General features: G+C 42.9%; 1 long non-coding RNA gene across 1 annotated transcript in view; it reads right to left on the bottom strand.

Annotated features, from left to right (window-relative positions):
• Nucleotides 1–11,199: 11,199 nt before the first annotated feature.
• LOC137375606 (uncharacterized) overlaps nt 11,200–22,493 on the bottom strand; it is a 74,917-nt gene continuing 63,623 nt past the window's right edge. Inside the window, exon 3 of the long non-coding RNA XR_010976039.1 lies at nt 11,200–11,678. This is a non-coding gene — a long non-coding RNA (uncharacterized lncRNA). The remainder of the gene's footprint in view (nt 11,679–22,493) is intronic.

The following is a 22,493-nucleotide window of genomic DNA, read 5'->3' as shown; positions in this document are numbered from 1 at the left end:
TCTGTTAGGGTTTACTCCCTTAGCCTTGGTCTCTCCCAAGACGCCCACAAGGCAGTGAGGTTGTTCGGGCCCCTACACAGGTGTAGGATGATGCCGGTGGGAGGAGGGGATGTGAGGGGGAGGGGTGGAGGGAGGGGGGTGCGAGGGGGAGCTGGGAAGGGGGCTGTAAGGGTGTGGGGGGGGGTGCAGGGGATGGGGGTGCGGGAGGAAGATGGTGCGGGGGGGGAGCTGGTACAGGGTTGTGAGGGGGCGAGCTGAGAGGGTGGAGCAGGGAAGGGGACGGGGGGGGTGGAAGGGGGGGAAAGGGGAGGGGAAGGGGGGGGAAAGGGGGGGGAAAGCGGGTGCAGGTAATAAGCCATTTCCTCAGTGCCCACCATCGACGTCCGGAAAGCTCAACCACGTCCTTCGGGAGGTGAAGCATCTTTTGGCAGACTTACAGAGGTGATTACATTCGCTAAGGGTTTTTTGATGTGGTTTATATAAAGGCATGCAGCATTGCCGACAGTGCGCTGCAGATGCTCTCCAAGCCATCTCCCGCGGGCGCTTTGAAGTTGCGGCCGGGGGGCCGTTCGTGGATGTTTTGGGTGTTCAGGGCACCTTTTCTCAAGACTTCCCTAGGGTCCCGCTGCGCCGCCTTCACCTGAATGGACTTACCGCACGCCGTAGCCGCAGACACTCTGGACAGTGAAGACAGCAGGATCGGAGAATAAAGTATCGACAGCTGTGCTCTTCAGTTTCGTCCGGATCAATTTCGTTGAGAAAACAAAGAGCAGGTTTGGCTGGGGGAGGGCAGTGGGCCCAGGTAACATAAACTAAACTAACTGTTAGCTTTTAGTTAGGGCTAAAATGAACTGATTTAAAGAGCCAGGGGAGTTCAAACAGTTTAAGAGGGTAGATTGGGGGAGAAAACATTGGGAATGGGAGCAGATGGCCATGGATAGAGTTGACAACAGCCCAGGAGCCATCTTGGGTTACCATTTATACTAACCCTACAGTAATCCCATATTCCCTACACTAGGGGCAATTTACAATGGCCAATTTACCTATCACCTGCAAGTCTTTGGCGGTGGGAGGAAACCGGAGCACCCGACGAAAACCCACGCGGTCACAGGGAGAACTTGCAAACTCCGCACAGGCAGTACCCAGAATTGAACCCGGGTCCCTGGAGCTGTGAGGCTGCGGTGCTAACCACTGTGCCACTGTGCCGCCCACTCTGCCTCTTGATCCTCCTGAGTTCGAACTGAATATTACTGCTGAATCCCCTTCCCCTCTCTATATGCCGTAGATGAACCAACCCTGAGTCTCAACCCCACCCCTAAAGAATCCATTTGCCCCCATTGACTGTGACCGTTCCCTCTGCCAGCCACTACCCTGAATTCGCCCACAAGTCCCCGACGTTGACAGCACTCATCCCTCCATTTAGGCCCTTCATGATCATCTCTTGACTGTAAGACTCAAATTAGACAAACACCCCTGCAACTGCCCATAGCCAGCTTCAGCAGCAATAACAGCCACTACACACCCTGGACGCTCCCCTCCTCCCTCTCCTGCTGTTCCACGAACCTAATAACACCACCCATGGTTCTCCCCTCCTCCATCCCCTGCTCCTCCACATAGACCCAACCATGGCTTCACTGCCATCCCCTGAGAAGCATTGCCCTCACTGGTGCCGAGTCTGGAGGCAAATATGCATTCCAATGTTGGCGTTCCTTTTGCCGATGAGTTCAAGAAACTAAAACACTGACCTCAGACTCAAATGCACAAAGCCAACTGTTGCATGCCACGTTGAAACAAATGTGAATTGGGTGGCACGGGAATAGCATGTGCCGTTCACTTAATCTGGCAGATAAGACTTAATTAGAACTAAGTGTTGGGTAATGAGTATTCAGGGCATGTAAGTGAATGTAGAGCTGCAATACACCACCATGTGGCAGGAACCCCAGAACGCCACAAACACGCTGCTGACTCAATTTCGGTAAAAAATTCCCGCCATCGGACATCTGAAAAAACACCTCACACCTAATTAAATCATCCTGCACGGCACCAAATCCACTCTTACATAGTCCATAAAATTCCACCTCTTTTATGCTGGGTATGACTCCAGCCATGGAAAGTTTTCCCCCAATTCCCATTGAGTTCAGTTTTACTAGGGCTCCTTGATGCCATATTCAATGAAATACTGCCTTGATGTCAAGAACAGTCACTCTCACCTCACCTCTGGAATTCAGCTATGTTGTCCATGTTTGTACCAAGGCTGTAATGAGGTTTGGAGCCTTGTGGTCTTGGCAGAACCCAACTGAAAATCGGTGAGCAGTTTAATGCTGAGCAAGAGTTGCTCAATAGCACTATCGACAACACCTTCCATCTTTTTTTCCGATGATTTAAAGTAGACTAATGGGGCGGTAATAGGCCGGATTGGATTTGTCCTACTTTTTGTGGACAGCACATACCTGGGCAATTTTCCACATTGTCAGGTCGATGCCAGTGTTGCAGCTGTCCTGGAACAGCTTCACGGGAGGTGCATTTAGTTCTGGTGCAGTTAGTTCTGGAGCACAACTGTTCAGCATCACAGCCAAATGTTGTCAGGACCCATAGCCTTTGCTGTATCCAGTGTGCTCAGCCATTTCTTGACATCACTTGGAGTGAATCTAATTGTCTGAAGACTGGCATCTGTGATGCAGGGGATCTCAGGAGGAGGCCGAGATGGATTACCACTGGCACTTCTGGTTGAAGATGGTTGCAAATGCTTCAGCCTTGTTTTTTTCACTGACCTGCTGGCCTTTGCCATTATTGAGGATGGAGATGTTTGTGGAGCTTCCTCCTCTAGTTAGTTGTTAATTGTCCACCACTGTTCAAGGTTGGATGTGACTGGACTGCAGAGCTTTGATCTGATTAATTTATTGTGGGATCACGAAGCTCTGACTATAGTATGTTGCTTTTGCTGTTTAGCATGCATGTAGCCCTGTGTTGAAGCTTCACGAGGTTGGCACCTCATTTTTAGATGTGTCTGGTACTGCTCCTGTAATGCTCTCCTACACACCTCATTGAACCAGGGTTGGTCCCCTGGCTTGATAGTACTGGCAGAGTGAGGAATATTCTGGGCCATTAGGTTACAGATTGTAGTTGAATACAACTTTGCTGCTGCTAATGGCCCGCAGTCCTAATGGATGCCAGTAGTGGTGCTATTGAGCCACACTTGGAGATGGATAGTGAAGTTCCCCACCCAAAGTACATTTTGTGCCCTTGTTACCCTCAGTTCTTCTTCCAAGTGGTGTTAAACATGGAGGAGTACTGATTCATCTGCTGTGGGAGGACAGTAGGTGGTAATCAGCAGCAGGTTTCCTTGCCCATGTTTGACTTGATGCCATGAGATCTGGAGTCAATGTTGAGGATTCCCAGGGCAACTCCCTCCTGACTGTATACCACTGTGCCACCACGTCTGGTGGGTTTGTCCTGCTGGGACAGGACATACCCGGGGATGGTGATAGAGGAATCTGGGATGTTATGATTCTGTAAGTTTGAATATGCCAGGCTGTTGCTTGACTAGCTTGTGGGACAGCTCTCCCAATTTTAGGACAAATCCATGGGAGGAGGACTCTGCAGGGTCGACTGGGCAGGGTGTGCCTTTGTCATTTCCAATGCTTAGGTCAATGCTGGATGGTCTGTCAGATTTTATTTTTATTAGACTTTTTTGTAGTGATTTGATACAATTGAGTGACTTATTCTGCCATTTCATAAGACAGTTAAGAATCAACAACACAGCTGTGGGTCTGTAGTCACTTGTAGATCAGATGGAGTAGGGATGTCAGGCTTCCTTCCCTGAAGGACATTCATGAACCTGATGGGTTTTTGCAACCATTCAGCAATTTTGTGGTCACCATTACTGATACTAGATTTTAGTTCCAAGTTTAGTTAATTAAATGAACTTATATTCCCCAGATGCCATAGTGGAATTGAATTCACATTACCAGATCATTAGTCCAGGCTCTGGATTATTAGCCCAGTAACATAACCACTATTCTACCATCCCCATTATTTGTACTGGCATAAGCAAAGCTGGCTACCAAATCCAGATGGCAGCCCAAAATGTTTCAAAAAAAGTAAGCAATGTGGTCGATTAGTATTTGGTGATTTATAGCTGTTTCCTCATTGGTAAGTAAGTGTAAGTGGTAAATGGTCTGTTTTGTGACTCTTGCTACTTACTACTTGATAACTAGTTTCTTCTTTCACTCAATCAACATTGCTCACTTAATTGACTGTGGTTTCTGGTTGCTTATTTTTTATCAATACAATATTTTAATGCAATCATGACTTTTATTTGTCCAGGGTGTGATGCCTGAATTGTGACGATCACTTCTGAAGTTTGACACCTCGCAGACAGGCTGTAAACAAGACAGATCGGCAGTAGCATTGCACTTGGGAAAGCTGAGCTGAGGAATGACAAAAAATGATCCACAGGAATGAAGATAATAGCAGTGCGTTGGGGCAGGGAAGTTGAACACAGTGATGGAAGAGAGGAACAAAATAGGGGACCATGCAACAAAACACATCGAGGAGGGATGCTGGGGAATAAAGCACATTAGGGGAAATGTTGCAAGTTTAGGAACACATACAGTGACACAAAGTGCCCAAACTCCAGCCCATTCTGTGTGCTAGCAAATGAGCACACATCATGCAACTAGATTACGTGACAAAGATTTGTTGTGTGAAGCCCCTTTAAGGTTTAAGTGTGACAAGTTGCATCTTGTACTTGTGCAGTATGACCTTATGTGGTAAACATTCAGTGCATTATTTCCTAGCAGAACTGTACAATGGTTTGGTTTGGCCAGCAGTACATGACTGACTGGTTATGAAGAAATAAAGATTTGGGCAGACACTTAAGATAGAAAGCTGTTCCAGATCAAGGACCTCCTGGATTATACAGGCAATATTTTCCTTCCCTACTATCTCCTGCTATTAGAGTATCAGTTGTTTTTGTGACAGGTACTCTAATGTACCATGGAGGACAGTACTTCCTCCCCTTACTTCCTAGAGCATCAGATTCAATACTGCATATCAATTCTTTGTGTGTGTGAACGTCAGTTCCCAGATTAGCATGCAGATGTTTAAATTGCTGATCAAAGCATTTAAATGAGCATTGCCTGCTAAATTGGTGTGTCTGCACCATTGGCTAGCATGCAATGTTGGTAACAGATCATACAAAATATGTATGGAATGCAAATAGACAGATGGATCAACTCAGGTAAACAACTTGCAACTCCTGATTTGTGAGTTGTTATGATTTTTAGAAAAACTTCATGAAAGGCCTATTGTCTTCTACCCTTCATAAAAAATTTTAAAGGAAAGAAAAATAAAAGATTACTGAGAAGTATGAGCATATGTCTTCAATAGCCTTGGGAGTTATTAGATGACATGATCAGTTAAAGTAAAATGCCATTAATTTCTTATATGGCTAGCTGGTGACTTGTTGAAAAAAAAACTCGCTAGAAACTGTTTTCACATTCTGCTGGCTCCAGTTTCTAATTGCATAGGTATAGGCAACATTAGCACTAACAACAGTCAGTATGTAACAATGTGAGGTAATATTAATTTCTGACATGAGTAGAGCCAGAATAAACATTTGCAGAATAGCCTAAATTTGTTAAATAGGATGGTAATTCCATCATATTTTTGTCTGTGTCATACATAGAAGCATGAATTTATTATACCAATGAATTATTAATTCTGTAGGTAGCACATTTCCTTTCAAAGCAAAATTACTGTCAATTACTGCGATAATGAAACTTACCAGCCAGTACAGAAGCTTATTAATTGCATTCGATTAGCATATAACATAAATTCTGAGAGATATGCGGAGGCCATTTTGCTTTCCTCTATCTGTGCAAATGAAACACTTATCAGCATAATAAGAGAAAGACCCTGAGTTTTCCCACTATCTTCAGGGCTTACAGTGTTATTAAGTCATTATTGCCTAAAAAGATTCAGGAAATTTTCACTTTAGCACAATCCACCACTTATGTACCATTTAAATTCTAAATGTAGATGCGCTTATTCATTTTAGATGCTTTCACTGTCTACCTGCCCAAGTTCCGCAGGACTCATTTGCAAACCTGCACTAATCACCTGGTATCAAGTGGATGAGAATTTTCTGCTTTGGCACCACTACAACACTCTTGAATAATTTACATTCCTAGACAAGGAATGCTCCTCCAGTCACCTGTTTCAGGTGGAAATAAGGAATTTGAGTGCTTTGAAGAGTCTGTAAATTTTGCTTGCTGCTTTTTTGGTTATTTTTAATTTGTTACTGTGGGTTGTGCTTATTGAGCCTTTCACTTTACCCGCTCCCAACAGTCACATACCAACCCCTATTTTTCTGGACCTCCTCACCCATCCCCCATTTCCCCCATCCAACACCTCCCACCTTCCCCTCCCACCCTGCCCCACACACACTCCATTAAAAAACAAAAACTTAGCAAGAAAGATCCATCTGTGGCTTACTAAGGAAGTTAAGGATGGTATTAGATTAAAAGAAGAGTCTATAATGTTACAAATGTAATGTGTGTAACGTAAGCCTGAGAATTGGGAATGATTTAGAAACAAAGGGCTAGATTTTGGCACACTGGCAGGGCTCTTGGCACTAGACCGAAAAGGCGAGAACAACCCCACCTCAGACATTTGAAGCTCGGCATGATTTAACAGAGCTCTGTCTCAAAGGGCTGCCAGCCAATCAGAGGACAGGCAGCTCAGTAATATCAGCAGACCCATTGGGAGTGGTGGCCACTGCCGGTACTGCAGCAGGCCTTGGATCCAGGCCCAGCGCTGGAGCCTGGACCCAAGATAAGTGAGGTGGAGTCGCTGGGGCCAGACAGGCTGACCCTGGTGAGGTGGGGGAGGGTGCTGGGGAAGTGGGGTTCACATAGGTGGAATAGTTCCCAGCAGAGGACCTGCATGGGCCACAGATTGCCCACGGAGGAGGGGCCCCCCAAGCCCATAGGGAGTTTTCTTCGTTTCAGTGGGTAACCTCCCCACATGGTGGAGGCCCCCCTACCACTGCCGCTGGTTAATTCCTAGCGGCAGCAGAAAGGAGTTCTTAAGTGGCCAGTAATAGGCCACTTAAGGGCTTACATTGGCCTCTGGGTGGAAGACTGTCGTCGACCTCTATCAACTAGAAGGACAAAGGAAGTAAATGCATGGGAACAACACCACTTGCAAGTTCCCCTCCAAGTCACATACCGTCCTGACTTGGAACTATATCAGCATTCCTTCACTGTCGCTGTGTCAAAATCCTGGAACTCCCTTCCTAATAGCACTCTGGATGTACTTACCTCACATGGACTGCAGCGGTTCAAGAAGGCAGCTCACCACCACCTTCTCAAGGGCAATTAGAGATGGGCAATAAATGCTGGCCTAGCCAGTGATGCCCACATCCCATGAATGAATAAAAAAGATCTGTCCCACCCGAGAATAAATTCCAGTGCAACGGGAAGGCAATGGGCCCTTCGCCCCTGCCTCCCCGCCGCAATTCAATGGGCACCAAGCCTGCAAACGCTGGGGGGGGAGGGAGCCCATTAAATTCAGCCCTAGGAAAGGGCCACCAAAGGTTGGTAAAAAGGGAGAAAATTAAGCATGAGAGTAAACTAGTAAATATAAAAACAAATTGTAAGAGCTTTTACAAGTATATAAAAAGCAGGAGAGTAGCTAAAGTAAACGGTGTTCCATTAAAGGGAACTCTAAGACTATCATGGGAAATGATGGGACTATCATGATAGAGACATTGAACAAATATTTTCCCCTCTCTTTACAGAAGAAGACACAAATTACACACCAGAAAAAGAGGGTAACCAAGGAGCCAATAAGAGTGAAGAGGTTAAAGTAATTAATATCAGCAGAGAAAAAGTACTGGAGAAACCTAAGGAACTAAAAGCTGGCAAATACCCAGGACTTGATGACATATATCCAAGGGTTCTAAAAGAGGTAGGTGCAGTGAAAGTGGATGTGCTCTGTTATGGACAGGTGAGAGGTGATAGCGATGATACCCCTTTTTCACCACTCGACTGATCCAGTACAGTGTGTTTTTTAAACAAGTGTTTTTTTAACCCCTGAGTGCTTTAATTGTCAAGAACAGACAAATGATAGGTTTCTCATAAGTTGAAAAAAACCAAATATTTATTATACAGCACCCAAAATATACGCAACAGCACTCACTCTCTCACTCATAAAGATACACACACACTCAAGAAAAGATAGAGGTTATAAAGATAACATGCATTAGGTCTGATGATTTGTAAAGAGTTCTCTGTTAAACTTGCTTTTACCTGGGGTGAAGACTTGAAACGATGCAGGCCTGTAATCTTTTTCCTTGTTCACTGAAGGAATACTTGGGAGCTTCAGAAAGACGGATGCACTGTTGCAGACTGCTCTGTTATATTCCAGCCAAAGGTCAATCGTGAAGTTCAGGTATGATTTCTCAGGTAGGAAGTTCAAGACCAAACCCAGTCTCTGCCCGACATGTAGTTCAAAGCTGGTAATCTTAGGCCTTTCTCTTTGATGGCATAGATGGATCGCCTTTGTCTGCCCAGAATATACCTTTATTAAAGCTCCTTATCAGAAACCTAGTTTCTGTCATGTGACCATAGTTTCTCTTTCCATGGCTCTCATAAATGATTTCTGATGGTTAGGCCATTATTAGACAATTAAGTCCGGATGTCATTAATCTCATCTCATCTTGATAAAGTAGAGCTTTTCACACATTTTCTTTGGAATTTGAATTTGGAGTCAAAAAGTCTGCAAAATCATTGTTAACCCAGCCAGTTGGAGAAAAACAGCCATTACCACAGAAGGGGTCATTTGCATTTTAATGATTTCTCACGAATGTGTCCAGAAAGTGGCACAGTGGCACAGTGGTTAGCACCGCAGCCTCACAGCTCCAGTGACCTGGGTTCAATTCTGGGTACTGCCTGTGTGGAGTTTGCAAGTACTCCCTGTGTCTGCGTGGGTTTTCTCCGGGTGCTCCGGATTTCTCCCACAGCCAAAGACATGCAGGTTGATAGGTAAATTGGCCATTATAAGTTGCCCCTGGTATAGGTAGGTGCTAGGGGAATATAGAGACAGGTGGAGATGTGGTAGGAATATGGGATTAGTGTAGGATTAGTATAAATGGGTGGTTGATGGTCAGCACAGACTCGGTGGGCCGAAGGGCCTGTTTCAGTGCTGTATCACTAAATAAATAAATAAAATAAATAAAAGGTCATTTGTATTTTAATGACTTCTTCAAGACTTGTCCAGACATGAAAATTATCTCAGGGTTCTTGTAGTTCTATGTGTATTAGTAGGAAAGGAAAGGTCACTTGACCTCTTACTCCATTTTGTTTTCCAAGAAAAGTGTCCGTTTCGGGTTTATTTTAAAAGTTCATTTATAGTTCATAAGTTCAGATTGCGTGGGCATAACAGCTGGTTATGATTTTCCAAAATTCCCTAGGTTCTAGAATGGTCCCAGAGAATTAGAAGTTAGTGAATGTAACACTGCTATTCAAGAAAGGAAGGAGAGAGAAAACAGGGAACTACAAGCCAGATAGCCCAACATTAGTCGTCGGTAAAGTGCTGGAATCTATTATTTAGGAGTCTTAAAAGCGCACTTAGAATATCATAGTATGATCAGACAAAGTGAACATGGTTTTATGAAATGGAACTCTCAGGATAAGGGGCCGATCATTAATGACTGAGATGAGGAGACATTTCTTCACTCACAGGGTTGTGAATCTTTGGCATTCTTTACCCCAGAGGGCTGTGAATGCTTCATTGTTGAATATATTTAAGGCTGAGATAGATTTTTTGGCTCTCAGGGAATCAAGGGATATGTGAGTGGGCAGGAAAGTGGAGTTGAAGCCAAAGATGAGCCATGATCGTATTGAATGGTAGAACAGGCTCGACGGGCTATATGGTTTACTCCTGCTCCTATTTCTTATGTTCTTATGTTCTATGACTCTAAAGAAGGTATGGTATTTGCCAGGTCTCTACATTCCCCATGGACATACCACTTTATACCATATAGTGTCAGCTGTGGCTCAGTTAGTAGCACCTCTTGCATCTGAGTCATAAGGTTCTGGGTTCAAGTTCTGCTCCAGCACTTGAACACAGAAATCAAGGCTGATACTCAGTGCTGTACTGTTGGAGAGGCTTTCTTTTGAATGAGACATTACTCTTTCATCACAAGCATTAACAGCCTCTTTGCCTTTGTCCCATGATAGCTTTATTATTTAATCTCTTCTGCCCTTTGCCCTATCACACACCTTCCCTTTTGTTCTCTTCCCCATCAAACACCAGCTCCCTCCCCCTCTTCACTTGCTTAAAACCTAATTCTTTTCTAACTTTTGCCAGTTCTGATGAAAGGTCACAAACCTGAAATGTTATCTCTGCTTCTCGCTCCACAAATGCTGAGTATTTCCAGCACATTCTGTTTTTTTATTAAACTGAGGCCCCTTGTACCTGCTTGGATAGATGGAAAAGATCCCATGGCACTATTTTGAAGAAGAACAGGGGAGTTATCCTCAGTGTCCTGACCAATATTTATCACTCAATCAGCATCACAAAAAACAGATTATCTGGTTATTATCATATTGCTGTTTGTGGGAGTTTGCTGGGCATGTACTGGCTGCTGTGTTTCCTACATTACCACGGTGGCTACACTTCAAAAATCACTTTGTTGGCTGTAAAGTGCTTGAGATGACTAGTGGTTGTGAAAGGTGCTATATAAATGCAAGTCTTTCTTTCTTTTCTTTCATTTTTATGGCAGAGGACGAGTAACAATAGCACATCGAGGCAAACAGAGTAAGGCAGCTTGATAGGAGACACCAGCCCACCAGAAGCTTTGTGTTAGAAGTAGCGTGCAATTCTCTAAGGCTGTCTTTGAATATCTGCGCAAGTTTCTACACGAAGATCTCTAGCTTCACTCTGTTATGATCCCTGTAGAGACTACCAACAACTGAAAGAATCAAATCCACTGATTGACCCCAATTTAGCAAACCAAAAAACAAATGGACAATATTTCACTTTTATACCTTTTACTGTAACATTCAAATCAAGACCAACAGAAATTAAACACAAACTAATAGTTAAATACCAGTCTATATATATATATATACCTTAAAGGTTACATGTTAATTAGAAAATGTAACACAAATCATTCTTACACGTCTTCAAAATAGTCTTATCAGCAAGGTGGTGCTGAATAGTCCCACAGTACAACAAAATCAGGATCTTCCTCAGGTAATTCTTCAATTTCTGTGCTTTAGGATTCAAATATGGAAGTAATGGTGTCCCGTCGATAGCAAGCAATGCAATCTTCTCTTTAACAGTTCAGTCTTGTCGCCCCTCGAATCGCCTCGGCCTTGTCCACTACCGTCCTGATGACGTGGTATCGCTGATAACTTTTCAGCCACCAAAGACAGCTGCCATAGGTTAGTCACCAATGGTCAGCCTTCAGTCCAGGTTTCTTGGCCAGCAGCCAAACTGTTTAAACAGTTGTTTTGTAGTCTGATTCTTTAGAAGCCCAGAAACTTGCAGCTCTCAGCCTGTCTCCTTAAAACAATCTGGCTGATTTTCCATCCACTGCAGAGGCCTTCTCAACTCTCCAAAAGTCTTTTTACAAAACACAAAGTGGCGTTGCAGCTGTCTTCCATCTTTTAAAAAAAAAGTAACTTCTGGTCAAACACACCCAGCTTTCCTTTTTGCTGGCTTAATACTCTGTAGCGTTTTCTTGACAAACTGAAATTAAAACTTCCAGTCACAGCTCCTTGATTAAAAAACTGCTTATTTGTTCTCAATCAACTATTTGTTTGGCTAACCTGGGTGTGACTTCCAGAACCTGGAAACACCCTCAGCCTCAAATCAGGGACCGTCTCAAAAATACAAACACAAGCTGTACTGCATCACAACTCCATTGCTAGATCTGCTCTAAATGTGGCTCTGAAAATGATATCTGCCTGAAATGTTTTGGGGTCCAGGTCCTTCCAAACTGCTACAATGAGTCTGTGTAACAAAAGCTGCAGAGGGTGGTCATGACAGTCATCCAACAGGTCACAGACATGTTCTTCAACAGATCAGTGGAGGTTATCAACTTCTATATCAGACTTAGGCCGCAGAAGGAGAGAACCAGGGAACTCTACCAGCTATAAAAGCAGAACATGCTGGAAATACTCAGCAGGTCGGGCAGCATCTCTGTACAGAGAAATAGAGTTAACGTTTCAGGTCGATGACCTTTCAGCAGAACTGGGAAAAGTTAGAAATGTAATAGAAATGTAAAGTAGGTGAAATGGGGGAGGGTGGAAAAAGAACAAAAGGGATGGTCTGTGAGGGCAGAAGATGGAAGACATTAAATACAAAAGAGTTGATCGGGCAGAACCAAAGGGAGTGGCAATAGGACAAGTAAAGAAACAAAAGCTATATCCAGAGGACGTGTGAAAGGCAGAATCATGAACAGCTGCCGTCCAAAAACAAAAGTAAGAGAAAAACAACATTAAGGCTCAAAAATGCTAAAAAAGGGAACAAAATGGGGCAGAGATTACTGTCTGAAATTGTTGAACTCAGTGTTGAGTCCAGAAGGCTGTAAAGTGCCTTATCGAAAGATGAGGTGCTGTTCCTCAAGCTTACATTGAGTTTCATTGGAACACCGCAGTAGGCTGAGGACAGGTGGAAAACAGAGCATTAAAATGACAGGCCATTAGAAGCTCAGGGTCATGCTTGCAGACTGAACAGAGGTGTTCCGCAAAGCAGTCACTCAATCTGTGTTTGGTCTCCCCAGTGTAAAGCAGACCGCATTGTGAGCAGCAAAGACAACATACTAAGTTGAAAGAAGTACATATATATCGCTCTTTCACCTGGAACAGCTACCTGGATTCCCCATAGGTGATACATGTGGCAGTAAAGGTGTCATTAAACACCTGCCACTTGCTGCATTGGTACCTGAAAGGTAAAGCTTCTGAGATAAAACCAAAAAGTGCTGGAAATACTCAACAGGTTTGGCAGCATCTGTGGAGAGAGAAGCAAAGCTAATGTTTCAAGTCAGTGACCTTTCATCAGAACTTCTGAGCTTTCCAAACAGCCCTGAGCTTCTGAGACATTGCTACAAAGAAGAGATATATACTTCACAGTCACATCTTCCAATTGCTACACATTCTGGGAGATGGTCCTCAGAGACTGCAGTTCAGTACCCAGGAGTTCTGGCCCCTGCAACAGCAGCCTTCTCCTCAGCCTCTGCTGGAAAGAGGCCCCATGCTCTCCCACAGTTCTAGTTAGCTCAAGCTTGATGAATCAACTGGTGGCATTCCTTCAATATCACTTTATAAATCACCAGTGGGCAAATGCCTGGGAGAATGGAATCAAAAGCCACAGGTGATAAACTGGGAAGGTGGTGGTTGGGATAGGTGTAGACAGGGCAGGAATAATATGCCAGCTCTAAGGTCAGACCTGGCATTAGCTCTGCTCCTCCAGAATTTCCACATTGTGCATCAATAAGAAATATGGATCCAGATCCACCTCCTCTTCTTCCTCACAGTTCTCTTCTCATCCTTTACAGCCCCTGCAGCTGTGATGGATATGCAGGAAAGGATGGTCGAATGTTAGAAGGACTGAGAATGACCCCTCTTGGCATGAAGAATAGGAGAAGAGTGAGTGAAGACATGTATGTGTGTATGGTTGTGCTCAGGGCTGCTTGGGTGTGGTGTTGAGTTACTCACCTGATACCTGCAAGGTCCACCAACCTCAGGATCAGATGCTACTCTTGACCTAACAAGGAAACCTTGAACCTCTTCTGCCATGAGTCATTCCTTCCTCCTCCAGCGTGATCGACCCACACCCACTCCTGTCTGATTTACCTTCCCATCCCTGGTGGCATCTGACACAATTCCTGTTCTGCCGCACTATGCCACCCCTGTCAGTTTCGGGCAAGAATCAAATCTGAACTATTGAAATGAGGCCTGTGAGTTAAAATGGCCCATTCCTCATGGTGATAAGTCTATGGAGACAATGCTTACCCTGCTCCCCAAGTTAAAATCAGGGCTTTAGATTCTGCTTTTATCTCAACAATAAGCCAGCAGTCTGAAAGATTGTTTAGGGTCATAACAGTGATTTAGGATGTCAATTAGCATACAGAGGGTGGATTGTTATCTACAGTCTCAGAAGTTTCAGAATTAAATTGTGAGAAAATCACTCCTTGCAGCATCTGAGAATCCAACCATTCACACAGCAGCAGGTTAGCTATGCAGGTGCTAGGGAGCCTGCTGATCCCAAATCAAAAGGCCAGCATTCACCTCAAGTTAGAAACTGTGATTGACAGATTGGTGGATCGACCCCCATGTTATCGATTTAAGAGAGCAGCAGCTTCTCTCTGGGGTTTTCTCCCTGAAACATGAGCAGTCTATGATTTTGCAGCAGCAGCATTTTGGATCAATTAAATCATGAAATCCTTCAAGGGAGGAGGCCATCTCTCTTTCTCTCTCCCTTTCTCTTTCTCTCATTCTGATAGACACAGAGTGGTCTGCAAGTCAGCAGCCAGCTGCACAAATGTTGTTTGTGTTTTAATCAACTGAACTTCAAAAGCTTAGTCATAGGAGGTCAAACATATTAACAGAGTTAGTAAATAGTGTCTGTTTTATTTTTAATGACCATAGTATGTAGGGAAATGATTCTCACAGTGAAAACTGCATAGTTTATCATATATTTTATGTAAATAAACTAACCAATGATCCTAAGCTATACCTTGTCTTGTTAAATTACTATTTCAATTCACTTTCTCCAAAGAGAGAAGAATTAATGTGGCGACACCTATCATTTGTAGTGGCTGTTATATGATTTACTGATCCCTTGATTGTTCTATTATTTAATTAGAACTTGTTTATTGTAACTTATTTGTTATGTTACTGAATTAATAGCCTGAAGGTCATGAGTTCAAATTCCATCAAGACCAGTTGCCAAATTAAATTCAATAAATCTATTAATTTATAGGCCAGTACCAGGAAAAAATGATCTGCAATGCTGCTAGATTTTCATAAAAGCCTAATCAACTACCCTTACCCAATATGGCCTGCAAGTGGTTAACTCTGAATTTGTTTTGAAGTGGCTTAACAAGTCAGTCAGTTGTAAAATAAATCACTACAGAACAGAACCATAAGAGAAATATCGGACAGATCTATCAGCAATGACCCAGACATCAGATCAGGAAAAGAGTAGGACAATCTCAATGCCCTCAATGCTGCAAAACCCTTCTCATTAATATCTGGGACCTCGGACCCAAATTGAGAGAGCTGTCGCACAGGCCAGTCAAGTGACCGACTGATGTGATCATACATAGAGTTGTTACACTCATCCAATATCCAGGATTTTTTTTTATTACCACTACTGAGAATGTTCTGTTATTGGCAGGAAAGACCAACCAGAGGTGGGGGGCACAGAGGTATGCTGTTGGGTGGGTGTTGTCCTAAGAGTCGCCAACATGGACTTCAGACTTCATGCCGTGTCATGGCTTTATGTCAAGCAGGGTGAATGAAAAGGCCTGTAGATTACCACCTACCATGTTGAACACCATTTGGAGGAAGCAACAAAGGAAGCAAGGGCATAGAATGCACTCACCATTAAAAGCAGCTTGGTAATACCAACACTGATTGAGTCTTGAAAGACACAACTGCTAGGTTTGGCCTGCATCAGGTAGTGAGGGAACAACATGAGAAAGTAACCCATAGAACTTTAACCTCATCAACATATCTGTCACAAGTACATCTACCCACAATAATTTTGGTAGGAGTGATCACTGCAGAGTCCTTGTGAAGACAAAATAGACAAAATCTTAATTCTAGGCCAGTCAAGGGCTATGGGGAATAGGCAGGAAAATGGAGTTGAGGCCAAGATCAGATCAGCCATGATCTTATTGAATGGCAGAGCAGACTCAAGGGGCTGTATGACCTACTCCTGCTCCTATTTATTATGTTCTTATGTTCTTCTGTCAAAGGGAGAACACACTCCATAACGTAACATGACATTATCACCATGCTAAGTGAGTCACAAAGAACAGATCTAGCAGCATAAAACAGAGCATGCATTATGGACCATATGCAGCTGTAGAATTGAATACCACTATAATGTGTAACCTCAAGGCAGGCCATATCCTTCAAACTCCATCACTATCAAACCAGAAGATTTGGCTCAAAGTGGAGTGCAGGAGTGCATACCAGGAGTTGCACTGATGTATAAAATCACAGAATGTTACAGCACAGGCAATACTTATTCCTTCAAAAACGCAGTAATGTTTTCCTCCACTTGAGTCATCTACTCAAAGATTATTCTCCTGTTTGCTTTTTAAGATTTCTGTTTTTCATGCAACTTCCTCACTAGGTCCTCACCATAATAGATGCCAGTGCCCAGCTAATTGAGTTTGCTTAACATGAGATAAAAAATAGTTGATTGCCCCTGGACACTGTGAAGGCTATGGGCCCTCACAATATCCCAGCAGTACTTCGACAGCACTTCCTAATCTCATGACTTCTGCCACTAAGAAGGAAGACAGCAGCAAAATCATGGAAATACCATCATTTCCAAGCTCCTGCACAGGTCACAGCCATCATCATCTGGGCATATATCACAATTCCTTCATTGTTGTGGGATGAATACCTTGGAATTCACTACCTAACACCATTGTGGAAGCACCATCACCACAAGCAATTCAAGCAGAAGCCCCACCACCTTCTCATGGTAACTAGGGACAGACAATACATTCCATCTTGCCAGTGACATCCACACCTCAAGAACAAAATAAAGAAAAAGGAAAATGCGTGGTGCTGAGTTTAGGGAATACAAGTGTAGGTGGCCGTCATTTCCATAGCAGCAACTCATGTTTACAGGATATTATCCAGCAGCACCTTCAAAACTGCTTTGTTAAATAGAACCATCCTGAAGTCTGTGCTTTCTATATTTATTTACATAGAATTACATAGATGGAAGAGACAGCACAGAAACAGGCCATTTGGTCCAACATGTTCAAATAACAAGGAACAAAGAACAGTACAGCACAGGAACAGGCCATTCAGCCCTCCAAGCCTGCGCCGATCATGTTCATGCCGGCATTTATGCTCTGCTCGAGCCTCCCTCTATTCATCCTCATCTAACTCTATCAGCATAGCCCTCTGATCCCTCCTCCCTCATGAGTTAATCTAGCTTCTCCTTAAAGGCCTCTATACTATTTGCCTCAACTACTTCCTAGGGTAGCGAGTTTCACATTCTCACCACTCTCTGAGTAAAGAAGTTTCTTCTGAATTCCTTATTTAATTTCTTGGTGATTATCTTATATTTATGGATTCTAGTTTTGGTTTTCCTCATAAGTGGAAAATCTCTCTCTGTATCTGCTCTGTCAAAACCTTTCATAATTTTAAAGACCTCCATTAGGTCACCCCTTAGCCTTCTCAGAAAATAGACCTAGCCTATTTATCCTTTCCTGATAGGTATAACCTTGCTGTTCTGGAACCATCCTTACAAATCTTTTTACACCTTCTCCAGTGCCTCTATTTCCTTTTTATGAATTGGCAGGCAGAACTGTAAGCAGTACTCCAAATGTGGTCTAAACAAGGTTTGATACTAGATTAGTGTAACTTCTCTATCCCTCGAGAAATAAGCCTTCGTGCTTGGTTTGCTTTTGCTATAGTCTCTATTGACTTCCTTCACAACTCTTAGTGGTTTGTGTATTTGTACTTCCAGATCCCCTTGCTCCCCTATCCCATTTACATTCTTACTTTCGAAATAATATGTGATCTCCTTATTTTTCTTACCAAAATGTAATACCTCACACTTATCTATGCTGAAATTAATTTGCCAATTATATGCCCATTTTGCAAGTCTTCTTTTGATTTGTTGCAGTCCTGCTCAGTGTTGACTATTCCTCCCATCTTAGTGTCCTCCGCAGATTTAGAAATTGTGCTTTTGATTCCAAAGTTTAAATCATTGGTATAAATTGTAAATAACCATGGGTGTAGCACTGATACTGTGGAACCCCATTTCCCACCTTCTGCCACTCTGAATAGATACCCTTTATCCCTACTTTCTGCTCTCTCTCTCTTGCAGCAAACAAGCTATCCATTCTGCTACTTGACCCTGACTCTGTGTGCTCTGTCCTTATTCATTCTTCTGTTATGTGGTACCTTTTTGAATGCCTTTTGGAAGTCTAGTTATATAATAGCCACCAAATTGCCCTTATCTACTCACTCTGTTGCCTCTTCAATTAATTCAATGAGATTTGCCAAGAAAGACTTTTCCCTTTGAAGTTCATGTTGACTATTCATTATTATATTTTTGATGTTTTTCTATTTTCTCCATTAATAGGGATTCCATTACTTTTCCTACTTGTAATGTTAAATTGACTGGTCCATAATTTTCTATTTCTACCTTTCTTCAGCACCTGGATAAATTTAAGAACAAGCGACAGCCATTTACAAGTTTCTAGCAATGGATAGCCCATCAGATGATGGAGTGTTCCCAAATGTCACACACTGCACACTGGGAGCGCTACAAATTTATTACATTATATTCTGAGATCCCCTCACTGTTTGACAGGTAAAAAGTGACTAAGGATTACAGTTCACGAAAGCCCTTCAGGGAAGGAAATCTGCCATCCTTACCAGGCCTGGTCTACATGTGACACCAGATCCACAGCATTGTGGTTGATTCTTAACTGCCCTCTGAAATGGCCTAGCAAGCCATTCAGTTGTATCAAACAACAGAAAGTTGAATTAGAATAAAATGAGGTGGACTACCCAGCATCAACAGAGGCACTGCAAATGACAAAGGCACACCCTGCCGAGTTGACCCTGCAGTCTTCCTCACTAACACCTGTAGACTTGTGCTAAAATTGAGAAAGCTGTCCCACAGATTAGTCAAGCAATAACCTGGCATAGTCATACTCATAGAATCATATCCTATAATCTATGTCTCAGACTCCTCAATCACTACCACTGGGTATATTCTGTCCCACTGGCAGGACAGACCCACCAGAGCTGGCAGCACAATGATATACAGTTTAGAGGGAGTGGCCCTAGGCGTTCTCAATATTGACTCCCGACCCCATGACGTCTCATGACATCAGATCAAACATGGACAAGGAAACCTCCTGCTAATTACCACTTACTGTCCTCCTACAGCTGATGAATAAATGCTCCTCCATGTTGAACATCACTTGGAAGAAGCACTGAGGGTGGCAAGGGCACAGAATGTACTCTGGCTGGGGGACTTCAGTGTCCATCACTAAGAGTGACTCGGTAGCACCACTACTGACAGAGCTGGCTGTGTTCTGAAGGACATATATACCAGACTGGGCCTGTCTGTGGCAGGTGGTGAAAGAACAAACAAGAGGGGAGAAAAAACTTACTCGACCTTGTCCTCACCAATATATCTGTAGCAGATGCATCTGTCTATGGCAGTATTGATAGGAATGACCACCATATAGTACTTGTGGAGACCAAATCCTTTCTTCACAATGAGGACATCGTGTTGTTTGGCACTACCATTGTGCCAAATGGCATAGATTCAGAAGAGATCTAGTAACTCAAAATTGGACATCTGTGAGGCACAGTGGTCCATCAGCAGCAGCAGAAATGTATTCAACCACAATCTATAAGCTCGTGGCCCAGCATATCACTCTACCAAGATAGGGACCAACCCTGGTTCAATGCAGAGTGTAGGAAAACATGCCAGCAGCAGCACCAGGCATACTTAAAAATGAAATACCAACCTCGTGAAGCTACAACACAGGACTACGTGCATATTAAAAAGTGGAACCAGTATGCTATAGACAGAGCTAAGCAATCTCATAACCAACAGATCAGATCAAAGCTCTGCAGTCCTGCCACATCCTGTTGTGAATGGTGGTTGCCAATTAAACAAAAAAAAGAGAAGGGTCCACAAACATCCCTATCCTCAATCATGGGACAGTCGAGCACGTCAGTACAAAAGACAAGACTGGAACATTTACAAGCACCTTATCAAGTGGAAGATGTTGGACTTTGATTCACTCTATGTGATATAAATGACTGAATGCACTGGATACAGGAAAGGCTATGGGCCCTGAAATCATCCAGTACAGCTACAACACTGGTATCCACCCAACAATGTGGAAAATTTCCCATGTACGTCCTATCCACCAAAAGCAGAACAAGTCCGATCAGGCCAATTACCACCCCGTCAGTCTAGTCTCAATTTACAGCAAAGTGATGGAAGGTGTCATCGACAGTGCTATCAAACGGCACTTACTGAGCAATAAGATGCTCACCAATGCTCAGTTTGGGTTCCACCAGGGGCACTTTGCTCCAGAGCTCATTACAGCTTTGGTCCAAACATGGACAATAGAGCCGAATTCCAGAGATAGGTGAGGGTGACTGCCCTGGACAACAAGGCAGCATTTCACTGAGTGTGGTATCAAGGAGCAAAATTAAAGTCAATTGGGAATCAGGGGGAAACTCCCCACTGGTTGAAGTTATACGTGATAGAAAGAAAGATGTTTGCAGTTGTTGGAGGCCAATCATCTAAGCCCCAGATTATTGCTGCAGGAGTTCTTTAGGGTAGTGTCCTAGGCCCAACTATCTTCAACTGCTTCAGCAATGACCTTCCTCCATAATTACATCAGAAGTGGGGATATTTGTTGATGATTGCACAGTGTTCAGTTCCACTTGCAACTCCCCAGATAATAAAGTATTGTATGCCCATGTGCAACAAGACATAGACAACATTTAGTTTGGGGCTGATAAGTGGCAAGTAACATTCTTGCCAAACAGGTGCCAGGCAGTGAGCATCTCCAAAAAGGAAGAATCTAACCATCTCCCCTTGATGTTTAACGACATTGCTATCACTGAATCCCCCACTATCAACATCCTGGGGTTACTATTGACAAGAAACTTACCTGGACCGGACATATAAATGCTATAACTACAAGAGCAGGACAGAGACACATGGGAACACCTCCAACTGCAAATTCCCCTCCAAGCCACACACCTTTCTGACTTGGAAAATATAACCGTTCCTTCACTGTTGTCGGATCAAAATCCTGGAACGCGCTCCCTTGCAGCGCCCTGGGTGTACCTACACCCAGTGGACTGCAGCGGTTCAAGAAAGTGGTTCACCACCACTTCTCAAGGGAAATAAATGCTGGCCTTTCCAGTGATGTCCACATCCCATGAACAAATAAAAAAAAGGAACAGCCATCTTGATGTTCCTGTGCTAGGACCACAGTATTCGACTGTATGCTGTTTGTTAGAACATTTTTGTCTTATTGACTGCTCTCATTGGAACATAATTGGTAATGCCTTAAACAACGATTCAATTGTGAGGACCTTTTCCAGGAGCTCTCCCAATCAGCTGTTGTAACATTACCAGAAGTACAGTGGAAATCTCAGATATGCCAAAATCAGGATTTCTACTGATTTGCCCATGAAATTGTTCAGCCAATTTTCACCTGTCTGCTGTATAATGTACTCTGATACTTTCTTTTATGTGTATTGTGCAATTTCCAGGTTGATAGAGGCAAATTAGATGGCCCTTCATCTTTTTTCACCTAGCAAACCTATGTTCCAATGGAGGATTGATATATTAAAGTAAGTTGATTTCATCAAATTTAACAATTAGAAGATTGTATTATTTTACTGAATTAGTACAGAAATTTCATCTTAAAAAAACTATCATGACAAAGGTTCACATATCTTTGACTTGTTAGATATTTTTCAACCACCCTGGTTTACATTGCAGTGCCTGGGTTTAATATATATTTAATAATTTATAAGAAACACTGTATTCTCTAAAGAGTATGAAAGTATTTTCTTGCTTTCTGTGAGTCTTCTCTCCCAATAGCAGGCAAAAGTCACATTTGAAGTGACTTCTGTCGGTTTTAACCCGACTCCCTTAGGATACCTATCTGCAGTACAGAAATAGATCAAATTTTAGTTTCAACACATTGAACTGGGAAAGAAAAAAACACTCAAGGCATTTGAAGGAAGGGAATGATGAACTGATTAACTTGTCTAAGAGCTGCTTCCACTTTCTATTATAGTTATTGCTTTTTTTATGTGTACACATAATTAAAACAGGATATAATAAATGGTGACAGGTCTACGCTCACACTCCACTGATGTGAATTTTGCAAGCCAGTGAATGACAATAAATGTAAAATGTAAACTTTCACCTTTATAATTGCAATTATTTGAAAAATGCCCTTTCCTGACAAATAAACAGAAAAAAAGATTCTAATTTAACAGGATTCAGACCTTGCTGAGTTCTTATGCCAAAATTATAATAAATGTCAAGCATACCCTGAAGAGATTCATAGGACTGGTTAATTACTTCCTTGATGCTGATGGCACTAATGGTGACTGTCTTTATCTAATGGATAAATTCATCTTTCCTCTGCTTTGTGAGTTAAAAGTGCTGACAAGCAATCTTCAGAAACTACCAAATTACAATTTATATTTAGC

This window comes from Heterodontus francisci, chromosome 12 (assembly GCF_036365525.1).
Source record: "Heterodontus francisci isolate sHetFra1 chromosome 12, sHetFra1.hap1, whole genome shotgun sequence".
NCBI lineage: Eukaryota > Metazoa > Chordata > Chondrichthyes > Heterodontiformes > Heterodontidae > Heterodontus > Heterodontus francisci.
The sequence above is the reverse complement of the archived record's forward strand: the minus strand, read 5'-3'. Positions and strand labels throughout refer to the sequence as shown.